This window comes from Cryptomeria japonica, chromosome 6, assembly GCF_030272615.1.
Source record: "Cryptomeria japonica chromosome 6, Sugi_1.0, whole genome shotgun sequence".
In the NCBI taxonomy this organism is placed as follows: Eukaryota; Viridiplantae; Streptophyta; class Pinopsida; order Cupressales; family Cupressaceae; genus Cryptomeria; species Cryptomeria japonica.
The window spans coordinates 105,205,316-105,225,199 of record NC_081410.1 but is presented as its reverse complement, the minus strand read 5'-3'; the positions used below and the strand labels follow the sequence as shown (position 1 = coordinate 105,225,199).

Here is a 19,884-nt window from a genome sequence, read left to right as displayed (position 1 = left end):
TTGAGACAAAAAATTGTCAATAGAATTGACAAAAATGAAATAGAGAATAGTCAATTTTTTTTTGAAAATTATGCTTCATACTTTAACTTCGTCTATGGTTCCAAGGTCAAAATGAACTTAGATATAATATTTTATAATCTAAAAAATTGACATTATAGATTTATGTGATTGGTCAATTTCTCAATACCATGAGCTTCGAGATCTTTACCTTGTTGGATGTATTTGGAAAGTCACTATTAGGCCAACAATGACAATGAAAAAACACCACCTAACTGAACAACTCAGTATGAAGTTCATGAGATTTCTTAAGGGACAATCATAGATAAGTTACCACACCTAGAAGAATAATTGCTTGCTACTCTTAAGTTTAATTATTCAATCAGATTCATGGTGCATTAGGTCATGTCATCATTCAGATTGTTACATGCATAGTATGAGACACCTACATTATATGTCGTGAAGTCCAACATCTCAATCAAAGTTCAGGCTCTTCTTGATGATATTGAAAATGAAGAGATATTACCAGTGCATAAATGGTTAACAAAGTGAAATTTTCCTACAAAATTTGAAAAACTATTTACACATTGTATCCATGACTAAATTTAATGTTTATAATATAGTATAGATGATGTTTTGACAATTATTACTATTGCATGAATGATTAACAAAGCAATTCTAATTCTTTTTTACAATATTATTCTATAAATCATACTTTATCATTCAATATATAAACATTACTTATTTTAAAGCTGGATATCTCTCGATGTACTTAGATTTTTTTAAAATATAGGTATGCTAGTTTATAACATTACTAGCAATCGCACCTTGGTGTGCAATGGGTATGCCAAAAAAATGTGGAAGGCCAATTAGGAAAAAAATGTTCCATTGCTTGCATACATTTGTGCATCACATGAGGCCAACTGGTTAGTTATTTAGCAAGTATTGTTGTTTGTGCAACAATGGTTTAAATGGAGAATTGATAGCTTCAAATCCACTACTTGTCCACTTACGAGTATTCAAACATGAGAGAAACTAAACCTCTGAATCAAGAAGACAATTAAATTGCATTACCAATAGGGTACGAGGGAGATTGAGTGATAGAAAGATAGAATGCCATGAAGGAAGAGAATGAGAGAGAGACAATGAGATGGAGGAGAAGGAGATGAAGAGAAGGAGAGGGGTAGATAAAAAGAGAGAGGAGATGGGGATGGACAAAGATGAAAGAGATAAATATATAGAAGGGGAGAGGGAAAGAGATGGATGAATAGAGAGGGTTATATGTCTAGAGAGAGGGAGAGAAATGAAGATGGATGGAGAGAGGAAGAGGGAGAGAAATATATAATAGGGATAGAGAAAGGTATCTAGGGAGAAATAAAGATATAGAGATAGGGATATAGAGGGGGAGACCTAGAGAGGAAGAGATAAAAAGATAAAGAGGGAGAAGGAAATATAGAGAGAGATATAGATGGTGAGATAGAGAGATAGAGAGATGGAGATATAAGGAGATATAAAGATAAAGATAAAGAAGTAGATAGAGAAGCAAGAAAACAAGGAGAAGTATATATAGACAAATAGAGATGAAGAGAGGGATAAATAAAGAGAGGGAGAGAGAAATGGGGGATAGGTAGAGAGGGAGAAATAGCTCAATAGAGTGAGAGAGGGAGTGAGAGAGATGGAGTTAATATGAGAGAGAGTGGAGGGGGAAAAGGTGGGAAGATGGATCAATAGATAGAGTGTTTTAGGGAGAGAGAAAGAGATAATGAGATAGAGGTAGAAAGATATGGACAAAGAGAGAAGTAAGAGGAGGAGAGAGGAATAGAGAGATAGAGTTACAAAGTAAGAGTGATGGAGTGAATAATGAGATATAGATAGAGAGGAGGGAGAAATAGGGCGATAGAGATAAAGGGGTAAGAGAGAGGGGGGGAAGCTGGAAGGATAGAGGAAAAATGAGATGGATAAACAAATATAGGCAGAGGGAGACAATGATAGAGGGGGATGGAGAGAGAGAGAGAGAGAGAGAGAGAGAGAGAGAGAGAGAGAGAGAGAGAGAGAGAGATTATAAAGCAAGAGAATAAGAGATTGGAAGATAGATATATAGAGGGGCCACGAGTGAGAGATAAAGGAGTTGATAGAGATAAGTAATAGAGAGAGTTAGAGGGGACAAATAGAGAGATAAAAATAGAGATAGGGAATGAGAAATAGCAAGTGTTGTTTGATAATGTGAAAGAGATATAAAGATAGAGATGGAGGGAGAAATAGGGAGTGTATGTATGATTAAGAGAGATATAAAGATAGATATAGAGATAGATATAATGAGGGAGAGATCTAGATAGTTCTAAAAATAAATATATAGAGAGGGAGGAAGAGGGAGGGAGGGAGAGAGATAGAGGATAGAGAAATATAAAAATATAGAGGGATAGATATGAATAGAAAGAGGGAGAAATGGATAGGTAGGTATAGTGGGAAAGGTTTGGAGGAGAGAGAGAGAGATGTAGGGACAATCAAGAAGATAGTGATAGTGGAGAGAAATAGAGAGAGCGGGGTAAAACTATTAGATTTGTACATATTAATTTAATTCATATAATTTATAATATAATATGTTATATTTATATTTAGTAATCTCTATGAGTATAATATATAATAATAAATATAACTATAAGATTATTTTGAAAATGATTATAGTGATTTACATTATATAAATGTAATATAATAATGATACAATTTATATTATAACAAATATTATATATAATACTAAATGTATGTTATCTATAATTTAATGTGTATTTAAAAAAATATATTATTCAATTAAAGTTATAATATATTTATATTTAATAATTTCTATTATAAAATATAATATAGTTATAAAGATATATGTAAAAATATTTTTAATTTAAATTATATAAAATAAAAAATAAAAAATATTTTTTTTTGGATAGATAATGGGTCGTAGCCAAGAATTTTATTTATTAAATTAAAATTTTACAATCCTGGTTCAAGCGAGTATACCGACAGGAAAGAACCAGGAAGAAAACCTCTGGTTGTAGCTCACATCCAACTAAAATTTAACATGATTACAAATGGGCTAGTGTCCACACCCATATACATAATGTATAAACCCAATCAGATGATACAAACCCCTACCCTACTAATGCAATATTTCCCTGTTTACAATATTTAATCAACTTTCCTTCTTGAGCAACTAATTTCTCTGTTCTTTATCCCCCAAACAAGAAAATTGGATCTGATCCTTCTGCATCAGATCAACTGTTATCTGGAACTTCTCCTAGCAGTCCCAACTTTATAAGATTCTTCAACAAGAAGGAAACTTTTGCCTGCAATTCTATTGCAATCAAGAAACTCAAAGACATTTGTTAGCTTAAAACAAAGGAGTTGTTATATATAAACTTGAGAGATAAGACAACCTAAGAATTGATTACAGACATCCGAATAATCAATTCCTACAATAATATATACCTATGCAGAGATCACAAGAACCAATCTAGAACTTAATCACGCAGATATGTCATATATAATATAACAATCTAGTGAACAGAGGTAAATTACCCATCCTTAGTGACTATCATAATAACCATGGGTCTCTTAGCCAATGCTAAGTGTAGACTAAGAATATAGGGGAGGAAAATATGCCTTGGGTGTTGAAAGAAGACCGGAATTAGAATCATATTTAAACAACCATCAAAATCAAACCTCATGTTTATATACTAAAATGTTGAACTGAAGCAATACTCGGAGCCGTAGATCTGCTAGAAATGCTTAAATATCTACTTAATATAAAAGATGAAATAGAATCCAACTTAATTTAATGCATTGGACAACCAATCACATGTATTGACAAGGAGTGCCCTTGCCAGCCAAATGTGCGAGCAAAGGAAATGTACTTGTAGTTTACTTTGGTTAGTACAACCAAAAGTATTTGAAATGAAAAACTTAGATAACAAAGACCCACTTAGGAGCTTACATGATTTCTTTTTGTGAGGCCCTACCCTGACTCAGTCTAGCATTTCAGTGATTTTTATGTTGAGACTATTATGGATGCTTTATTTTATGCATTATGGATTTAGAACTTTTATGATTCCATGATTTGGATAACATTGCTATATGTTGATGCTTCATTTATATACTTTTTGATATAGAACTCTACATGATTTTTGAATATGATGAATTTGCAATTATATATGTCATTATTGGATTTACAAGACTTTACTATGATGATAGAAATAGGATGTATGTTTTATGTGTGGATCAAATTATGAGAATTATGATAATTGCTTATGTGGATTTGTTGGATATAAAGTGTATTGATTTGACTAAGTGTATATTGGTTGTAGAGTGTTTGAGGTGTATTCTTATTCATGTGTTTTGTATTATATGAGGTTATTTGAAATTACTAATGTGTAATTGAGATGCGTAGGAAAATTATACATGTGACCATGGAAATATTATGGAGAACCAAACCTAGACCTATGTGCATTCGTAAAACCAGGGTTTATCTATTTGGAGAGACAACACCCCGTTTGTATCGTATTTTATTCGTGAAAGTGATTGTTGCATGAATGTTAAATTGAATTTTATTTATGTAAATCCAACAAGAGACAAGATTTCATGTATAATTTTGTAAAAGTATTTTCTTTGTGTCTGTCACAACCCTCCTTTATCACCTTTTGATTTAAATACAATTCTTTTATATTTTTGGATAAGCTATTTAAATGATTGAATGAATATTATAAAAGAATGAAAATAATAATACACACACACACACATGGAAAATATACATTATTTTTATTTATTTATTTTCCACATCCAATTATGGCACATGTTGTAGGAAGAATAAGAAGCCTCTAGAGGATTCTCCACCACCTTGCATGTAACTCCTCCACTAAGTCTAATCAATTTGCATGAAGTCCAAAATTGGGAAAGAATCTCCTTTTTAATTAATTTTCTAGATAGTGGAATGGAGGGAATTTTCTTATAAAATTATATGCAAGTTTCAAAAAAGGGAGTTGATTTTGTTTTGAAGAAAATTTCCCAAGTTTTAGAAGTAAATCTTTTCTTTGGTAGTTCATTTTTTCATTGCAGGAATTTTAAGTTATTGTTGAAGGATTTATCTCAAGTTGCAAGGAAGGATCAAAAGGATAACCAGTGGATTCAACATCAAGCTCGATAAACCAGGTTCTTTCCTTGTTATTTCACATTCACTTATGAGGAATTCGTATTTTTCAAAAAATAGTTATAGATCTTCCTTTACATAAAGAAATTCTTTTATTAAAATTTAAATCTTTCATTTGGGGATAAATAATAATGATAATGCTTTCATAGTTATTTATTTATTTTATTTCCCTTAAGAAAATATGCACAAGATCTTCCTTTTTGTTTTTTTTTCTTTTTCCAAAGATTTTAGCAAAAAGAAAATCATATTCTTTTATTTGTTTAAAATCTCTCTCTTTCTGAGATTAAAATTCTCCCTGTGTGATTTGAATCTTTATTTCTTCCCTTTAATCCATTTCTCTGGTTCTTCGAATGGAAATCTGAATCTCATTCTTTAAATTCTTCTTGTGAGTTGAGTAAGATCTCTCTCTGAATAATAGTTGAATCAAACACAAGGATTAAATTAAACAAAAAAAAAAGAATGGTCAATTTTGTTGGGTTAATTAAGGTGGGTTATTACATGTGGTATCAGTGCAAAGGTTCAACTCTAGGCCTTGTGCTCACTTCAATTTACACAACTAAGGGAATGTTTTGCAATGATAGAAATTAAATTTTAAAAATCTTAAATCAAGAACTTACTAAGCATTTGCCAAGGGCAAGGGTACAATTTCCTCAGTTTGAACAAGGGTAGACCTCTATGTGGCACCCCTAGGATTATATGATATAATTATTGGAATGAGTTGGTTAACAGACCATCAAGCTAATGTAGATTGCTATAACAAAGTTGTTGAATGCTTGGATGATGGGGAGAAAAGAGTCAAAATCCAAGGGAAGTTTAATCCCATTAATATAGAAACCATATCAGCCATGCAACTAAAGAAGGAAAGAAGAAGAGGAGGCCTAATCTATATGGTTGAAATTGATGAAGGAAAAGAGGAAAATACACCAAACTTTGAAAATACCCCTTTCTTAAATAAATTCAAGGATGTTTTTCCAGAAGAATTACCCGGCTCACCCCGTAAAAGGAAGTTTGAATTTTCTATCAAAGTACTACCAGGAGCTGAACCAGTATCAAGGGCACCTTACTGAAAGAACACAACTGAATTACAAGAGCTCAAAATGCAATTAGAGGAACTCTTAGCTAAGGGATTAATAAAGCCAAGTGTATCACCATGGGGGGCGCCAGTCTTATTTGTTAAGAAGAAGGATGAAACCTTAAGACTATGCATCGACAATAGGATGTTGAACAAGGTCACAATAAAGAATAGGTATCCCTTACCTCGCATAGAGGATCTTTTTGAACAAATGAAAGGAGCAACATTTTTCTCAAAGATAGACCTCTGATCAAGGTACCATCAACTCAGAATTAAGGAGGAAGACATTCCAAAAACAAGCTTTTAGGACTAGATATGGGCATTATGAATTCACAGTAGTTCCTTTTGGTGTAACCAACGCCCCAGCTGCATTTATGAACCTAATGAATAGTGTACTCCATGTCTACTTGGATAAATTTGTTTTGGTATTTTTGGATGACATATTGATTTACTCAAGGAATGAGGAGGAACATTTAGTACACCTACAAATTGTTTTGCAAAGGTTGAGAGAACATAAGTTATATGGGAAATTGTCAAAATGTGTCTTCTTTGAGTAAAAGATTCACTACCTTGGGCATATAATATCTAAGGAGGGAATAGCAGTTGATCCAGATAAAATAAAGGCAATAGTACAATGGCCAATCCCTAAAAATGTTTCAGAGGTAAGAAGCTTTATGGGGCTAGCAAGTTACTATAGGAGGTTTGTGGAAGGATTCTCTCAGATAGCAAACCCCATCACCTCATTACAAAGGAAGGGTAAAAGGTTTGTGTGGATAGAACAAAGTGATAAGGCATTCCAAATTTTGAAAGGGAAACTAACATCAACACCCATTCTAAAAGTACCAGATCCGAATGGACACTTCACAGTCATAACTGATGCTTCTATTGAAGGTTTAGGAGGAGTACTTGTCCAAGATGAAGGGGTAGTAACTTATGAATCCAGAAAGATAAAGACTCATGAAGTCAATTATGCACCCCATGACTTAGAGTTGGCAGCAATTGTGCATGCCCTACAAAAATGGAGACACTTCTTACTAGGGAAGCCCTTTGAGTTAAAGTCAGATAACCAAGGACTAAAGTACATCTTTACCCAACCCCACTTAAATGCCAGACAAAGAAGGTGGTTAGAGTTTCTAAGTGAATATGATTTTGAAATTGAATGTATTAAGGGGAAGGAAAATAGGGTGGCAGATGCTTTGAGTAGAAGGAGACACTTGATGACTATAGCAACATTCAAAACTTCTTTCAAAAGGCAAGTGATGGATGAGCAAGGTCACGACCCATGGTATGAGCAAGTCAAATTGACATTAGAACACGATCCAACTGATCCTAAGATTGGAGGGTATACATTAGACGAAATGGGTTGCTCAGATACAATAATAGAATCTATATTCCTAATTCATGAGACTTAAGGGAAGTAGTCTTGTTGGAGGCTCACAATGCCCCTTACTCAGGGCACCCAGGAGTTAACAAACTTTATGCAGATCTAAAGAAGTTATACTTTTGGCAAAGGATGAAGAATGACATTGTCAAGTATGTGGCTAAATGTTTGGAGTGTTAAAGAGTAAAGGCAAAACATAGACATCCAGCTGGATTGTTACAGTTACACGATGTACCTCAACACAAGTGGCAAGTTATTAGCATGGATTTTGTGCAAGGGTTGCCCATGTCACCTTTTAGGCATGATACAATAATGGTGGTAATTGAAAAAATCACTAATGTGGCACACTTTATACCAAGGAACCTAATGGATGATGCACCTACCTTGGTTAGGCGCTTTGTTAAGGAAATATTTAGGTTGCATGGAATACCAGAGAAAATCATATCAGATAGAGATGCTAGATTCACTTCAAGGTTTTGGACCACTCTTCAATCAGCTCTAGGAACTCAACTAAATTTTAGCACTGCATACCAGCCTGAAACTGGCAGTCAGACAGAAAGGAGAAATCAGATTATGGAAAACCTACTTCGCATGTACTACATGGACCAATAAAAGAAATGGGAAGAGTACCTACCTTTGGTAGAGTTTTCTTACAATAATACATATCAAACATCTTTAAGAATGGCACCTTTTGAAGCTTTGTATGTCGAACACCTTTGAGTTCGGATAGTCTTGAAGATAGAGTAATTGTTGGACCAGATATGTTGAAAGAGATGGAGAGGAAAACTAAGGAAATTAGGCAAAGATTGAAGGAAGCCTCAGATAGGTAGAAAAGTTATGCAGACAAAAACAGGACACCAAGGGAGTTTGAGGTGGGAGAGAAAGTCTTCCTAAGGGTTAGGCCACACAAGAGTTCCATAAGGTTTGGGAAAAAGACTAAGCTTGCACCTCATTATGTTGGACCCTTTGAAAGATTGGGAAGGATTAATCCAGTTGCATATTGGTTGGCCTTACCTCCCCAGTTGAGCTGAATCCATGATGTCTTCCATGTATCTCTTCTTAAAAAGTATGTACCTGATGAGAAACACATTTTGAATTGGGATGCCTTACAGGTCCAAGAAATGGGAGGATTAATGATAGAGCCATTCAAAATCTTGGAGAGGTGCTAGTGCCAATTGTGCAACAGAGAGGTTGATCAGTGCAAAGTACAATGGAACTAGTATGATGAAAGGAATGCCACGTGGGAGGATACTAAGGAAATGCAACAGTTGTTTCCTTTTTTGTTTTAATCATGAACTATAGACTCTTTTGGATGCATTCAATAAGTGCATCAGGACAATGCACAAATTAAGGGGGGGAGGATGTCACAACCCTCCTTTATCACCTTTTGATTTAAATATAATTCTATTATATTTTTGGATTAGCTATTTAAATGATTGAATGAATATTATAAAAGAATGAAAATAATAATACACACACACACACACACATGGAAAATATACATTATTTTTATTTATTTATTTATTTATTTTCCACATCCAATTATGGCACATGTTGTAGGAAGAATAAGAAACTTCCAGAGGATTCTCCACCACCTTGCATGTAACTCCTCCACTAAATCTAATCAATTTGCATGAAGTCCAAAATTGGGAAAGAATCTCCTTTTTAATTAAATTTTCTAGATAGTGGAATGGAGAGAATTTTCTTATAAATTTATATGCAAGTTTCAAAGAAGGGAGTTGATTTTGTTTTGAAGAAAATTTCCCAAGTTTTAGAAGTAGATCTTTTCTTTGGTAGTTCATTTTTTCATTGCAGGAATTTTAAGTTATTGTTGAAGGATTTCTCTCAAGTTGCAAGGAAGGATCAAAAGGATAACCAGTGGATTCAACATCAAGCTCGATAAACCAGGTTCTTTCCTTGTTATTTCACATTCACTTATGAGAAATTCGTATTTTTAAAAAAATAGTTATAGATCTTCCTTTACATAAAGAAATTCTTTTATTAAAATTTAAATCTTTCATTTGGGGATAAATAATAATGATAATGCTTTCATAGTTATTTATTTATTTTATTTCCCTTAAGAAAATATGCACAAGATCGTACTTTTTTTTTTTTTTTTCTTTTTCCAAAGATTTTAGCAAAAAGAAAATCATATTCTTTTATTTGTTTAAAATCTCTCTCTTTATGAGATTAAAATTCTTCATGCGTGATTTGAATCTTTATTTCTTCCCTTTAATCCATTTCTTTGGTTCTTCAAATGGAAATTTGAATCTCATTCTTTAAATTCTTCCTGTGAGTTGAGTAAGATCTCTCTGTGAATAATAGTTGAATCAAACACAATGATTAAATTAAACAAAAAAAAAAGAATGGTCAACTTTGTTGGGTTAATTAAGGGGGGTTATTACAGTGTCGCTTGACACATGTTTTGATTTATGTTTGAGTTTTTAAATTTGTCTCTTGGAGGGAGTTGTTTAACTATAGTTTATTTTCAATTAATTTAATATGATTCCATAAATGCCTTGGGTAAAGAATCTTTGGGATGGTCAACTTAACTTTGACCCGAAAATTAACTTCAGATGGGTTTAAAAAGGGTTAAATGGACACCTAGGGGTAGTTTAATAGGGTTTCCTAAAGCCCTTAAGGTATACCTAAGGGTTAGGAGTAATTTTAGGCATGTACCAACTCTCATGTGACCTTTTAGACACCTTAAAAAGTGACTTTTCTAAGTTGTGCGAAAATTGAAATTAAAAAACTTGAACTAATTTGTTAACCTTCCTTTTTGAATGAGAGTTCCCTTTCCCATTTTACCTTACTTTCCTTTTCAATTTTAGAAACTTGTGAGAACTCTCACTAGGGTCTTCTTAAGCAAGAATGAGAGATTTTGGGGGTAATCACCCACTCTGCATTTTTGGAGACAAGGAATTTTGAAAGGAAAAAGATAGATTTTTGAATTAAGAATTTGGCTAAGTGTAGAAAGGAAAGACTTGTGGAATTGGGTTGCTCATCCTAAAAAAAAATAGCATACCTTTGGGCAGTTGAAGGTTGGTTCTACTTTTTTTGTAATGTTTTCATATTGCGTGTTGTATTAAAAGAATTGCATGTGTAAAAAGGCTAGTTTCTTGCATGTTTTCCCTTGGAAAAATTATTGTGTTTTATGTTTTACTTTGTGTGGCATTTTATGTGCTTTGGGAGTAATCAAGGCCTCCTACTCTTGGGAGAGAGGATGGTCTTGTGGGTGGTAGAAGTAACAGCCCTCGAGTGAGAGACTCTCGTAATGAGAGTGATCACAAGGGATTTTATGTGACCCTTGCTACATGGCTTGTTTATGTATTGGGGGTCATAAGGAGGGGAATAAGGCATGAATGCCTTGGGGGGCATAAGGAATGTGGGGTTGTTATACACTTGATGTATTTGGTTTGTCATGAGGTGGCTATATGTTTTACCATACTTGTAGTCTCTTCGGGGTACTTGGTCCACTACCACCCTTGAAAAGGCATCACAATGTGTGGTGCAGTGTAGCCCTTGGTTGGGAATGTGATTGTGGTTGTTTTCCCTTGTTTATTTGTGTTTTGCATGTGTGTTACCTGTCTAGGGCTTGGTTTTCCAAGCTCGAGGGTGGCTACCAGTTAGCCTAGGCTAGGAGGTGAGCTCTCCATGGTCATAGCCTATGTTTTATTTGCAAGTTGTTGGAAGAAAGAAAAAAAAAAGAGTCAAGTAGAAGTTGTTGTTTTGTATTCATTACAAAAAAGATTTGGGAATGGAAAAATTTATGTTTTAAAGTTGCAACTATGTAATGGGAAACTAGTTTGTATCTATTTTCAAGAAAAAAGAGAAATGTATCTATTATTTTTAAGATCCTCGTTTAATAGAAATGAGAGATCCATTTGTATTGATGGTTATATTGTATTTTAAATGTTCTTTAAAACAAATGAAATATTTTATTATGGTATACTAAATTTAATGAATATATATTTTTGGATTTAATTCCTAAAGTTTGGAAATTAATATTTGTTGAATATAATATATTTTATTGGAAGAGCAAGAAATTTATTTTATCCTACAATGCTTATGAAATAAAATAGGAAGACAATGAAATAGTTTAGCATGCATGTAGAGGGCTGGAAAAAAAAAAAACAATTAGATTTATTTATGGAAGAGCAATTTTATTTTATTTAAATCAGTCATTTGATTTAATTGCAGAAAATAAAATCTAAAGTTATTATAACCATCTCTATAGTTTAATTTAATAATTTCTAAAATTAATATAGTTGTTGTTTTAGGATTAGTTAATTCTGTTATTTACTTTTATTGCAGAAAGTAAATTTTATTAAATTCTGTCAATCATCTATTACAAAAATTACATCTAAAGTCATATAGTTTATCTTTGACTTACAGAATTTAAAAAAAACAAAAACATGTACCTTGATTTAAAATCAGAATATTTTAATCAATTTGTTTAAAAGGTTTTCCTTTTTATCCCGTTCTTGCCCTAAAGTTTGGGCATGACATTTTGGTATCAGAGCAAGGTTTCCAACACTAGGAACCTTTCTCCATTACGTTTCGCTTTAATTATTTAATTAATTTTATTATATTGATTTTCTAGGATATTTAAATTTAATTAATTAAATATTTTTCCAAAGAAATTAGTTATTTAATTTATTTTATTTTATTTTTCTCTTAGGATGCCTTCGACTACGCGACAAGCTTGCGAGCGCGGAAGGGGTCTTAGGCGTGTACGCATAGCACGCGAAGAGGTAGTTAGGGAGGAATTGGCTCCGGAAATGAACCCAGAGGCTCCTCCCGAATAGCTAGTTGACCCAAACCGAAACCTCTTAGAAGCAATCCAGAACCTAATTGGTATAGTCCAGGATAGGATTCCAGTTGGGGCTCATCATGTTGAAAATCAGATTTTAGGGAGTCATAGATCAGTTGATAGGGAATGGAGCAGGAGTCCACCTCCTATTCCCGTAGAGAGTTAGGGTGGGAATGAGCTAGAGTTTGTGCACCTACCAAGACCACCTCTAGGGGTAGAGCCAGTGTATTATGAGAGAGCTCGTTGAGAGCTAGGGGATCTTATCAGGGAGGTTATGCACCTCCAGCAACCATCTTTTGGGGGATCTATCGACGGGGTAGAAGCTGAGGCTTGGTTGTTGAGCCTTGATAGGTGCTTTGCATTGCGCTCTTATGAGAGCAATCTAAAAGCATGTGTAGCAGTCCATCTATTGAGAGGGACAACCTCCACATGGTGGAGACAAGAAGAATACAAGTGTGGTTTGGTTGCTGATACTCTCACATGGGAGATTTTTACAGAGAGGTTTAGGAAGAGGTACTTGTTAGAGCATTATAGACAGCATAGGATAGACAAGTTTCATGATCTCTAGCAGAAGGGTCTCTCAGTGACCCAGTACAAGAGCAAATTATTTGATCTCTTGCCATATGTGGACTATCTAAAGGACAAGAAACTTCTCATTAACCATTTCATCAGAGGGCTGAATGTCGGCATAGCAGGACCAGTGAGGATGTCCACTCCAGGGAGCCTTCGGGTTGCTATGCAGAAGGCACTGATAGCAGAAGAGATTCAGGTCAGACCACAAGATACTAAGGATTGGTTCTAGAACCAAAACCCTACACCCCAGACATATAGATTTCAGAAACCCCATTGGAAGGGAAATAATAGAAACTCACCGGGGTTCACCAAACCCCCTCCTCTGCAATAGTCTCAACAGAACCAGAGGCAAAAGCCTCCATAGTATCAGTAGGGCACAAAGCCCAATTAGCGACAGTCTTAGGGTTAGAGTCAAGATCAGAGAGCTTAGGTGCCTTACACACCTCTGGTGAGGACTCAGCAGTCCTCCAGGGGTGGGTACAGTGCATCTAGTAGGACAAGAGGACAGACCTTCTCTAGGCCTCAGGGCACCCAGTTTCAGGCACGCGATACTTGCTTTACATGTGGAGCCATGGGACATATGGCAAGGGATTGCCCCCAGGGTCAGATGGCAGGAAATCAGAGGATGGCCGCTTCTGAGCCTACAGTTGGTGATATGGGCAGGTCCCATAGAGTATTCGCAGTGGTTGACAACCGCCAGGCTGAGCATTAGGCCATGGTCATTGAGGCTGTAGGTATGATCAAAGGTAATAGTGTATCTATTTTATTTGATTCAGGAGCTACTGACTCCTTTATATTTGCATTGGTTGTGGAGCGTTGCGGGCTAGTGGTAACTAGACAGGGTGTCAGTTGGGAAGTGGAGTTAGCTTCAGGGGCTAGAGTGTCAGTGGAATCAGAGGTTAGGGCATGTCAGCTATAGATTGGCAAGACCACCACTTTAGTAGACCTTAGAGTGACACTACTTGGATCTTATGGTATCGTACTTGGCATGGATTGGCTCTATGCCCATAGAGCCAAGATGGATTGTCACCTAAAAAAGATCGAGTGTGAGGATGATCATGGTTCACCCGTAGTTATCGCAGGGATTTAGAGACTCGTGTCTCTCCGTATGATTTCCGCAATGCATCTTAAGCAGAGCACATGGAAGGGATGTCAGCTTTTTGCCATCACCATTAGTAATAGAGAGGAAGAGGATGAAAAAGAAACATCGATTGATGACCATCCTATCCTTGAGGGATTTTCAAATGTGTTTCCTTTAGAGTTACCTGGTATGCCGCCTTGTAGAGAGATTGACTTTCATATAGACCTTGTACCAGGAGCTGAGCCAGTTTCTAGAGCACCTTACAGGATGACCACAAATGAGCTTATTGAGCTCAAGATGAAGCTTGAGGAACTCCTTGAGAAGGGGCACATTCATCCTAGCATGTCCCCATGGGGTGCACCAGTCATCTTCGTAAAGCAGAAGGATGGATCTCTCTGATTATACATGGATTATCGTTAGTTAAACAAAGTAACTATCAAGAATCCATATCCATTACCCAGAATCAATGATTTATTTGACCACCTTCAGGGTGCCAAATTCTTTTCCAAAATTGATCTGAAGTTAGGATACCATCAGCTGAGAATAGTGGAGAGTGATATCCACAAGACCATGTTTCACACTAGATATGGCCACTATGAGTTCACCATGGTACCATTCGGTCTTACGAATGCTCCTGCTATTTTCATGAGCCTCATGAATGGGGTATTCCGCACATTCCTTGACCGTTTTGTGATCGTGTTCCTCAATGATATTTTGATATATTCTGGAATGAGAAGGAGCATGAGGAGCACCTGAGGCAGGTTTTGCAGTGTTTGAGGGACAATCAATTGTTTGGCAGTTTGTCAAAGTGTGCTTTCTTTCGATAAGAGGTCAAGTACCTTGGGCACGTTATTTTCGATGATGGGAACTTAGTTGACCCATCAAAGATTAGAGCTATTATGGATTGGCCAGCACCAACCAGTGTGACAAAGGTCATGGGCTTAGCAGGTTATTACCGACGCTTTATTGAGGGATTCTCCAGAGTCGCTCATCCTATTACTTCTCTTCAACGTAAAGGGAAGAAATTTGAGTGGACAAAGAAGTGCAAGAGGGCCTTTCAGGAACTCAAGAAGGCACTTACTAGCGCACCTATCCTTGTAGTACCAGATCCCTCAGCTAACTTCATGGTTTGTACAGATGCTTCCCTAGAGGGTTTAGGAGCAGTTCTTATGCAGGATGGTAGGGCTATAGCGTTTGAGTCTAGGAAACTAAAGACTCATGAACTTAATTATCCTACTCATGACCTTGAGCTTGCAGAAGTAGTGCATGCACTTGTGAGGTGGAGACACTTCCTTTTGGGTCACCATTTTGAGCTTCTTTTAGACCATTAGAGTCTTCAGTACATATTCACTCAGTCAAACCTTAATGCATGACAGAGGAGATGGATGGAGTTCTTGTGCGAATATGATTTTGACGTTCACTACATCAAAGGAAAAGAAAATGTAGTTGCAGATGCTTTAAGTAGGAGACGTCACGAGGTATACACCATTTCTATAGGCACGGATTTGAGGGATTGTATACTATAATAGTTTCCAAAGGATGGATGGTATTTGGAGGTTTGTCAGGTGATACGATCTTAGGATACTCTAGAGGGGAAATATGTGGATTATTCTTTGGAATCCGATGGACTATTACGCCATAGAGGGCGTATCTATGTACCTTCTTCTGGGGGATTGCGAGAGTTCATTGTCACGGAGGCTCATAGAGCTCCTTATACAGCACATCCCAAAGTTAAGAAGATGCATGCTGACTTGAGACAACTATATCATTGGCCAGGAATGCGGCAGCTCATTGCTGAGTTAGTAGCCCGATGCCTTGAGTGTTAGAGAGTAAAGGCGGAGCACCGCCATCCAGGTGGGTTGCTCCAGTCTCATGCTATACCAGAGTGGAAGTGAGATACTATATCCATGGATTTCATCATTGGTCTTCCTATGTCTTCTCGTCGCCATGATGCCATCTTGGTGATAGTTGACAAGTTGACCAAAGTGGCTCACTTTTCACTAGTTCGGACTACCTTCACAACACCAGCGGTAGCACAGGTGTTCTTGTGAGACATTGTCACACTTCATGGCGTTCCATGCAAGATTATTTCTGACAGGGATTCCCTCTTCACTTCTTCCTTTTGGAAGGCATTATAGGCAACTATGGGCACTAAGCTCAACTTCAGTACAGCCTATCATCCGGAAACAAATGGTCAGACAGAGAGGGTTAATCAAGTGTTAGAGGATATGCTTCGCATGTACGTCATGGATCATTAGACTAGATGGGAAGAGTACCTTCCCTTAGTGGAGTTTCCCTATAACAATGGGCATCACACTTCGTTGGGAATGCCACCCTATCAAGCATTATACGACAGACCTTGCAGGACACCATTGAGTTGGGACTGCATAGAGGATAGAGTTGCTATTGGTCCAGAGATAGTCCGGGATATGGAGCAACAGGTGGATTTGATTAGGCAGCGTCTTAGAGAGGCTTAGGATAGACAGAAGAAATATGTGGATGCAAAGAGGATAGATCGTAGCTACTTGGTTGGAGACAGACTCTTTTTGAGAGTGCGACTGCATAAGAGTCCAATTCGTTACGGAAAGGGTTCTAAGCTCGCACCTCATTTTATAGGACCATTTGAGATCCTTGAGAGGATAGGACCGGTTGCCTACCATTTAGCATTGTCACCTAGCCTATCATGCATCCACGATGTGTTTCATGTATCAATTTTGAGGAAGTATATCTATGATGAGTCTCATATATTAGATTGGGATGCCTTGCAGGTGGAGTCGGATGGGCAGCTAGCTTTGGAGCCCATTCGCATTTTGGCACGCCGGACGCTGGCCCTTCGAGGTCGAGACCTGGACCAGGTTAGGGTCCAGTGGGATTGCTATGATGAGGTTACGACTTCATGGGAGGATGCAACACATATGAGATCAGAGTACCCCCATCTTTTTGATGAACTCCAGGAGGAAGTTCATACCTAGAGGGGGAGGGTGTGAGGCCCTACCCCGACTCAGTCTAGCATTTCAATGATTTTTATGTTGAGACTATTATGGATGCTTTATTTTATGCATTATGGATTTAGAACTTATATGATTCCATGATTTGGATAATATTGCTATATGTTGATGCTTCATTTATATGCTTTATGATATAGAACTCTACATGATTTTTGAATAGGATGAATTTGCGATGATATATGTCGTTATTGGATTTGCAGGACTTTACTATGATGATAGAAATAGGATGTATGTTTTATGTGTGGATCAAATTATGAGAATTATGATAATTGCTTATGTGGATTTGTTGGATATAAAGTGTGTTGATTTGACTAAGTGTATATTGGTTGTAGAGTGTTTGATATGTATTCTTATTCATGTGTTTTGTATTATATGAGGTTATTTGAAATTACTAATGTGCAATTGAGATGTGCAGGAAAATTATCCATGTGACCATCAAAATATTATGGAGAACCAAACCTAGATCTATGTGCGTTCGTAAAACTAGGGTTTGTCTATTTGGAGAGACAACACCCCGTTTGTATCGTATTTTATTCGTGAAAGTGATTGTTGCATGAATGTTAAATTGAATTTTGTTTATTTATGTAAATCCAACAAGAGACAAGATTCCATGTATAAATTTGTAAAAGTATTTTCTTTGGGTCACTTGACACATGTTTTGATTTATGTTTGAGTTTTTAAATTTGTCTCTTGGAGGGAGTTGTTTAACTATAGTTTATTTTCAATTAATTTAATATGATTCCATAAATGCCTTGGGTAAAGAATCTTTGGGATGGTCAACTTAACTCTGACCCGAAAATTAACTTCAAATGGGTTTAAAAAGGGTTAAATGGACACCTAGGGGTAGTTTAATAGGGTTTCCTAAAGCCCATAAGGTATACCTAAGGGTTAGGAGTAATTTTAGGCATGTACCAACTCTCATGTGACCTTTTAGACACCTTAAAAAGTGACTTTTCTAAGTTGTGAGAAAATTGAAATTAGAAGGCTTGAACTAAGTTGTTAACCTTCCTTTTTGAATGAGAGTTCCCTTTCCCATTTTACCTTACTTTCCTTTTCAGTTTTAGAAACTTGTGAGAACTCTCACTAGGGTCTTCTTAAGCAAGAATGAGAGATTTTGGGGGTAATCACCCACTCTCCATTTTTGGAGACAAGGAATTTTGAAAGGAAAAAGATAGATTTTTGAATTAAGAATTTGGCTAAGTGTAGAAAGGAAAGACGTGGAATTGGGCTGCTCATCCTCAACAAAACTAGCATACCTTTGGGCAGTTGAAGGTTGGTTCTACTTTTTTTGTAATGTTTTCATATTGCGTGTTGTATTAAAAGAATTGCATGTGTAAAAAGGCTAGTTTCTTGCATGTTTTCCCTTGGAATTTTTTTTTTGTTTTATGTTTTACTTTGTGTGGCATTTTATGTGCTTTGGGAGTAATCAAGGCCTCCTACTCTTGGGAGAGAGGATGGTCTTGTGGGTGGTAGAAGTGACAGCCCTCGAGTGAGAGACTCTCTTAATGAGAGTGATCACAAGGGATTTTATGTGACCCTTGCTACATGACTTGTTTATGCATTGGAGGTCATAAGGAGGGGAATAAGGCATGAATGCCTTGGGGGGCATAAGGAATGTGGGGTTGTTATACTTATGATGTATTTGGTTTGCCATGAGGTGGCTATATGTTTTACCATACTTGCAATCTCCTCAAGATACTTGGTCCACTACCACCCTTAAAAAGACATCACAATGTGTGGTGCAGTGTAGCCCTTGGTTGGGAATGTGATTGTGGTTGTTTTCCCTTGTTTATTTGTGTTTTGCATGTATGTTACCTGTCTAGGGCTTGGTTCTCCAAGCTCGGGGGTGGCTATCAGTTAGCCTAGGCTGGGAGGTGAGCTCTCCATGGTCATAGCCTATGTTTTATTTGCAGGTTGTTGGAAGAAAGAAAAAAAAAAAGAGTCAAATAGAAGTTGTTGTTTTGTATTCGTTACAGAAAAGATTTGGGAATGGAAAAATTTATGTTTTAAAGTTGCAACTATGTAATGGGAAACTAGGTTGTATCTATTTTCAAAAAAAAAGAGAAATGTATCTATTATTTTTAAGATCCTCGTTTAATAGAAATGAGAGATCCATTTGTATTGATGGTTATATTGTATTTTAAATGTTCTTTAAAACAAATGAAATATTTTATTATGCTATATAGAATTTAATGAATATATATTTCTGGATTTAATTCCTAATGTTTGGAAATTAATATTTGTTGAATATAATATATTTTGTTGGAAGAGCAAGAAATTTATTTTATCCTACAATGCTTATGAAATTAAATAGGAAGACAATGAAATAGTTTAGCATGCATGTAGAGGGCTGGAAAAAAAAATAAAAAAACAATTAGATTTATTTATGGAAGAGCAATTTTATTTTATTTAAATCTATCATTTGATTTAATTGCAGAAAATAAAATCTAAAGTTATTATAACCATCTCTATAGTTTAATTTAATAATTTCTAAAGTTAATATAGTTGTTGTTTTAGGATTAGTTAATTATGTTATTTACTTTTATTGCAGAAAGTAAATTTTATTAAATTCTGTCAATCATCTATTACAGAAATTACTTCTAAAGTCATATAGTTTATCTTTGACTTATAGAATTTAAAATAAAAAAAAATATGTACCTTGATTTAAAATTAGAATATTTTAATCAATTTGTTTAAAAGGTTTTCCTTTTAAAAAAATATATATATATTTTCTATATTTTTGCATGGCAGAGTTATCTTGATTTTTA

The 19,884-nt window shown here is 35.7% G+C and overlaps 1 protein-coding gene across 1 annotated transcript in view; it reads right to left on the bottom strand.

Moving 5' to 3' along the window:
- The window catches only part of LOC131876509 (uncharacterized), a 54,804-nt gene that overhangs the window by 13,327 nt on the left and 21,593 nt on the right, over positions 1 to 19,884 (bottom strand). The window lies entirely within an intron of this gene.